Genomic DNA, 7,373 nt, shown 5'->3' with positions numbered 1-7,373 from the left:
TTTGTTATTTATTTCTAGCCTCATTCCCTTGTGGGCAGAGAAGATCAATCTTTTTAAATTTATTGGGAATTGTTCTGTGGCCTAACATATGAATTCTCCACATGCACTTGAGAAAAATGTGTATTTTGCTCTTCTTAGGTATTCTGTATGTCTTTTAAGTTTAGTTGGCTTATAATATTGTTAGTCCTCTATTTCCTTATTGATCACACCCTAGCTCTCTTTTGGTTACTATTTGCATAGAATATCTTTTTCCATCCTTTCACTTTCAACCTATATTTTGTCTTTGGATCTAAAATGGGACTATTGTAAGCAACATGCTATGGTTTGTGTCATTCCTCTATTCATATGTTGAAACCTAACCCCTATGGTGATAGTATTAGGATGTGAGGCCTTTGGGAGGTGATTGAGTAGTGTGTGTGTATGTACATACATACATACATACATACATACATACATACATACATAGTATTCATATATATATAGTATTCATATATATAATAGTAAACACATTTTCTTTATCTATTCATCTATTGATGGACATTTAGGTTGCTTCCATGTCTTGGCTATTGTAAATAGTGCTGCTATGAACCATGGGGTACATGTATTTTTCAAATTAGTTTTCTTTGGATAAATGCCCAGGAGTGGGATTGCTTAAACCACAAACTCTTAACAAATGAATCAAAGAAGAAATCACTTGGGGAATTAGAAAATACTATGAGATAAATGAAAGCAAAAACACAACAACCAAAACTTACGGGATGCAGTGAAAGCAGTGCTTAGAGGGAAGTTTATAGTTACCAATGTCTACATTAAAAAAGAAGACAGCAATCTCAAGTCAACAATCTAACTTTGCACTGCAAGGAACTAGACAAAGAAGGGCAAACTAAATCCAAAGCCAGCAGAAAAAAGGAAATAATAAAGATAAGAGTAGAAATAAATGAAATAGAGAAAAGGAAAACAATGGAAAGAATCAATGAAAACAAAAAGTTGATTCTTTAAAAAGATGAACAAAATTTACAAACCTTTAGCTAAACTAAGAAAAAAGAGAGAAGACACAAACAAAATCAGAAATGAAAGTGGGAAAGTTACTACCAACCTTATAGAAATGAAAAGGGTTATAATGGACTACTATAAGCAATTAAATACCAACAAATTGGATAATCTAGATTAAACGGGCAAATTTCTAGAAACACACAAATTATCAAAGAAGTTACTCAAGAGGTAATAGAAAATCTCAACAGACTGTAACAGAAATTGTATTTAAAAACCTCCCAACAAGGGAAGATCCAGGACCTAGTGGGAATTCTACCAAACATTTAAAGAAGTAACACCAATACTACTCAAGCGCTCCCAAGAATTAGAAGCAAAGGGAACACTTTCTAACAAAAGGCCAGCGTTACCCCAATACCAAAGTCAAAGATACCATAAGGAAAGAAAACTACAGACCAATATTCCTTATAAATATAGAAGCAAAAATTAATAAAATACTAGCAAACAGACGCTATAGATGCAGAAGAAGCATTTGAAAAAACTCAACACTCTTTCATGATAAAAACACTCAGCAAATCTGAAATACAAGGGGGACATTTATGAAAAACACACAGCTAACATCATACTCAATGGTGAAACACTGAAAGCGTTCCCCACTAAGATCTAGAACAAGAAAAAGATGACCACTTTTGCTAATCCTACTCAATATTATACTGGAAGTTCTGGCCATAGCATTTGGGCAAGAAAAAGAAATAAAAGGCATCTATATTAGAAAGGGTAAAGTAAAACTATCTTCAGTTGACATGATTCTATATATATAGAAAATCCTGTAGAATCCACAAAAACCTATTAGAGCTAATAAAGAATGTCAGCAAAGCAGGGTCCGAGATCAACATACAAATATCAGTTGTCCTACAAACTGATGAACAATAATAATAAAAAAAAAGAAGTTAAGAAAAGAATTCCATTTATAATAGCACCCAAAAGAATAAAATACCTAGGAAAAATTTAACCAGAAAAGTGAAAGACTTGTAAACTGAAAACTACAAAACATTGCTGAAAAAAATTAATAAAGACCTGAATAAATGAAAGGCATCTTGTGTTCATAGGTTGGAAGGCTTAATGCTGTTAAGATGGCAATACCCCCCAAACTGATTTACAGATTCAATGCAATCCCTGTCAAAGTTCCAATGGCTTTTTTTGCAAAAATGGAATATCTAATCCTCAAATTCATATGCAATTACAAGGGGCCCCTAAAAGTCAAAACAATTTTGAAAAAGAAAAACAAAGTAGGTGGACTCACACTTCCTAATTTCAAAACTTACTATAAAGCTACAGTTAATCAAAACAATGTGGTACCAGAATAATGATAAACTTATAGACCAATGGAATTGAACTGTTGTCCAAAGTAGACCAAAACATCTATAGTTAATTGATTTGTTTTACCATGGTAACACGGCTATTCAATGGAGAAATAATCATCTCTTCAAGAAACGATTGGGACAACTGGGTAACCACATGTGAAACTCTCTCTATAAAAATGAACTCAGCATGAATCAAGTGCCTAAGTATAAGAGTTCGAACTCTGTAAAAACTCTTAGAAGAAGTAAATCTTCATGATCTCAAATTTGGCAACAGATTTTAAAATTTGACGCCAAAAACATGAGCAAAAAATGAAAAAATAAATAGATTAGACTTCATAGAAGTAAAAAAACTTCTGTGCATCAAAGTATATTGTCAAGAATGTGAAAAGATAACCTACAGAATGGGAGAATATTTGTAAATCACACAACATATGAGTTTAATATCTAGAATATGAAAAGAATCCTTAAAACTCAACAACAAAAAGACAGCTCTAGTTAAAAATGGACAAAGGTCTTGAACAGACATTTCTCCCAAGGAGATGTACAAATGGCCAAAAAGCACATGAAAAGATACCACTGATCGTTAAGGAAATGCAAATCAAAACCACCATCATGCAAAGTGAGCTACCACTTTACTCCCACTAAGGCGGTTGTAATTAAAAAAGAGAGATAATAAGTGTTGGCAATGATATTGAGATATTATCACTGCTCATATGCTGCTGGTAGAAATATAAAATGGTGCAGCCACCGGAAAACAGACCGGCAGGTCTTTAAAAGGTTAAACCTAGAATTACCATTTGATCTGGTACTTCTACTCCTAGGTATATATCCAAGATAAGTGAAAAAATAAGTCCACACAAAAACTTCTGTACAAACGTTATGGCAGCATTATTCACAATAGTCAAAAAGGAGAAACAACTCAAATATCCAAGAACTGATTAATGGCTAAACAAAAGTGGTATATATCCCTACAATAGAATATTATCTGTTCGTAGAAAGGAGTGAAGTACTGATACATGCTACAATATGGATGAACCTTGGAAACGTTGTGCTTACTGAAAGAAGCAAGACAAAGACAGCGTATCATGTGATTTCATTTATATGGAATATCCAGGATAGGTAAATCCATAGGAACAAAAATTAGATTAGTGGTTGCCTGGGACTGAAGAGAGAACAGAATGTATAGTGACTGCTGAAGCATAGGAGGTTTCTTTTTGGAGTGGTGAAAATGTCCTGGAGTTAGATAGTGGGGATGGTTACTCAAGTTTATGAATAAGCTAAAACCCACTGAACTGTGCACTTTAAAATGGTGAATTTTATGGTATGTGAGTTCTATCTTGAGAGTAAATTTAGTCGATTTATATTGAGAAGTTCACTCTAGATGAAAGGACAGCAGATCACAGGCTGGGGTGACAGATCCCTACACAGTTGTACATTGAAAAAGGCTTCGGAGTTTAGTCTATAAAGGGCGTGACCTGGACCATGTCCTAGGACATAGCTCACTTGTTCAACGACGGTGGTGGTAGGAGAGGGTAGAGGCCTTGCGCTGCCCATGGTGCTGACCTCAAGAGATTTGGTTCTTATAAACCTCCCTGGGAATTTATTTCCTTTAAGCACCCTTAACCTTCTTCATCGTGGTCCTACGATCAGTGCCCCTGAAGTGTTTTGCCCCAGACAGTTTCCCAATGCTCATGTGCATCTGATGCAATAGCTCACATGCTTTTTAATAGCTCCCATTGCTCTTGCTCTCAGCAGCCTGAACCCAGCTTCATTTCATGAATTGAGCCTAAGTATTATTCCCCTAGGAATGTCCCTCCCCTTAAGGCCAATCCTATATGTGTTCCTGGTCTGAGAAGGCCAGGAGAGGAATGGAGCTGCAGGAGCAGGGTGGCCTGGATGATGGGGAGCTCTAAGTCCCATTGGCCTCTTTGGGCTAGAGGTAGGTGATGCCCCAGTGTCCTTCCCATGGACAAGTCAGCACTGAGAAAGAAGGATCCTGCCAAAGCCTATTGTAAGACAAGCATGGGGTGGAGGGATGGTATGGGGAAGTCTTTGGGCAAGAATGCTGGGGAATGGGATTTGGGAGACCATTGACTTTATCTGTATCTAAGATTTTTGTCTGTGCTGGCTTATGTGTTGGGTGGAATTTAGGTCAGAGTGGCAGGGAGAGCAGTATATAGATGCAAATGGTTTTCCCCCCACCTCCCACACACGCATTTACAGCTTCTTCCCACACCTAAGAGAAAAAAAACCAGGCCCCTCTCTCTCCCTTCCTACCCTCCAATGTTCCCCTTTTAATCCTCTTTTCTTCCTCCTCCTCCTGCTTGCTTCCTCTCCCCCTCACTTCAGGATTTTATTTCTTCTCTATTGTTGCACCGCCATTTTTCCTTCCTCTTAAATCTTGTGTTTAATAAAAACTCTTAATGTTTGCAAGATGACCACAGACTAGAGTCACCCCCATTCTTGTAACTACTTATTTCTCCTCCCCTCCTCTCTCTTAGTCCTGTGTGGACTAATGTCTTAAGAGCAAGACAGATGGGAGACAAGATTGAGTAATAATAGAAAAGCATCCGGAATCCTTCCCTTACCCAACACGCGCCTATGCCCTGCCCGTATGTCTCTTGATTGTCTTTCCCATCTAGAATCCCTCTAAATCTATTCTCTACGCATGCAGGTAGGAGAATCACTTCCAAAGATTTCTTATGAGTTTGTAGGAAGAATTCTGGCCATGCTAAGATGATGCTTCTAGGTTTGTAAGCCTGGTAATTCTGGGAATTAGGATTCTTGGATTCCCTTCAAGGTCCCTTAAACTGAACTCCTTTGTTCAGTGGCTACTCTGTCTCTTCTCACCTCTCACAGAGATCTCCCTGTCCAGGCACTCCATCCACTGATAGCATGCTTTTGGGGACCATCTATGAGAAAGGTTTTATGTACCTAAGATCTTACTGTGTAACACTCAACATTTCAAACTCACACTGAAATCACATGTGAAGTGACGGAACTGTCCTTTTGGAAAAATACCAATACATGGCAACGAATGGAAAAGCAAATTCCTGTTTGGAATTGAAGGATGGCTAAAATTCAGAGGGGTGGACAGGATGAGGAGGCAATCCAGGTCATCAGGCATTACTAGCCTGATGAAAGGCACTGAGACCCCAGGAACCGAGGAGGAGATCAGTTTCCCTGAAGCCCAGGATTCTTAGCAAGTCAGAAAAGGGTAATAGTTCAGAGTGCAAATTCTGGGGCTAATCAGACCCAGTTCAGAGTCCCAGTTCAGAGTCCCAGCTCTGCCACTTATTCTCTGTGACCTGGGGCAAGGTATTTAACCTCTTTATGGCTCACTTATCTGTAACCTGGGGATAATTAATAGTACTTACTATACTTCATAAGCATGAGAATAATATATGAGAATTAAACAGGATAACGCTTGTAAAATGCTTAGCATAGTGCCTAGGGCATAGTAAACATGCAGTAAGTGTTTACTATTATGACAATTGTTACCACTACAGCCACAATGAATGTTTGCAGCTTCCACTACTGCTAAGTGGCAGGTGAGTCTGAAAAGAAAGGAGGAGCCAGTTTGTATGGAAGCCCCTGAAACCTCATCTGAAAACCCTGAATTTTTTCCTGTAGACAAAGTTTTTTTTAAAAAAAATTTTGAGGAGAGGGAAAATGTCTTTTAGGAATCAACTTACGTACAACGTTGTATAGGGTGCATCTCTGACTGATAAAAGCATACAAGAGTGTATGACAGTTGTCAGCTAAATGGGGATAAAGACAAAAATAGAGATAATAAGGCTATGCTGTTGGCATTTTAGAAACCAATGAGCAGGTGGGAGGGTTGAAGGTGAAGGGTTAGGGGTCAAGGGCTTTCTCAGAGAAGCCAAACTTTGCCATTTAAGCTGCTGCCAGCCCCCCCCCCCCCGCAAAGTCTAACCTTGACAACACATGATGGAGGAAGGAAATAAAGCCAGTCTGAAATCTATTGCCCTTTGTTGGGGTTGCTCTGGTAATGCCCCAGGATGTGCTGTCTGTCCGGCTCTGCCCTGTCTCGGGGCTTCCTGCCCTGCTGTGCTGGGATACGCCCATTTTAACCCTGTTTCCTCCCATCATGTCCCACCAAACAGCTTGCAAGGGTCTCAGTGGCTCATGGGGATGCTTTACCAATGGTCCTATCCTGAGAGCTGGTGAAGCCGCAGAATAAAGAGAGTGCATCTTCCTGGAACAGCATTTTTACACAAATATTTGAGAATAAATCATGAGTTTTAGAAGAGATAAACCTGGCAATATTTTGAGCATTGTAATACCTCACAGATAATTTTAGAGAGAATTCTGTTGTATGTTTGTCTACAGAAGTTGATGGAAATCTTCCTACATGTACTCATCCAATTCGCTCGTGAACAGAACATCCGTGTGTTTGCTGCTGCCCCTCCCGTATGTCAGGTGGGGACCAGGGAGCAGAGATTGTTCTATGTTCTGTTATCTCCACACGGTGGGGCCTCAGGGAAGAATTTTCTGAATGATTAGAGAAGACAATTCTGGAAAATTATAATCCAAGGGAATGGATATTAACACCAAAGGGCTCAATTTTTCAAGTGGATGTCTTCTGGAACTTTCAGTTCTGAACTAAAGAAAGATGTTTCTTCCCTTTTCTATATTTTCTAGAGCACCTTGGTCTTTTAAAAGATTATTTATTTATCTTTAATTTTTTTGAGGAGGGAGATAGTTAGATTTACCTATCTGTTTATTTTTAGAGGAGGTGCTGGGGATTGAACCCAGGACCTTGTATATGCTAAGCATGTGCTGTATCATTTGCGCTATATCCTTCCATCTTAGAGCAACTTGGTCTTAAAACGTTTTACAAGCCACAATACTTAAGTGTTAAGCCTTCTAAAGATTGTCTAGAGATATGATTAATAGAAAATTTACATAGATATTAAAATATAAAACATGAGAGTTCGAGGAGTTTTGCATTTGTCCTGGGCTGCTTGGAGTTACCCCTGCAGATGGCCCCATGGC

This window comes from Camelus ferus, chromosome 16 (genome assembly GCF_009834535.1).
Source record: "Camelus ferus isolate YT-003-E chromosome 16, BCGSAC_Cfer_1.0, whole genome shotgun sequence".
Classification (NCBI taxonomy): domain Eukaryota; kingdom Metazoa; phylum Chordata; class Mammalia; order Artiodactyla; family Camelidae; genus Camelus; species Camelus ferus.
Note: the sequence above shows the minus strand (reverse complement) of the source record.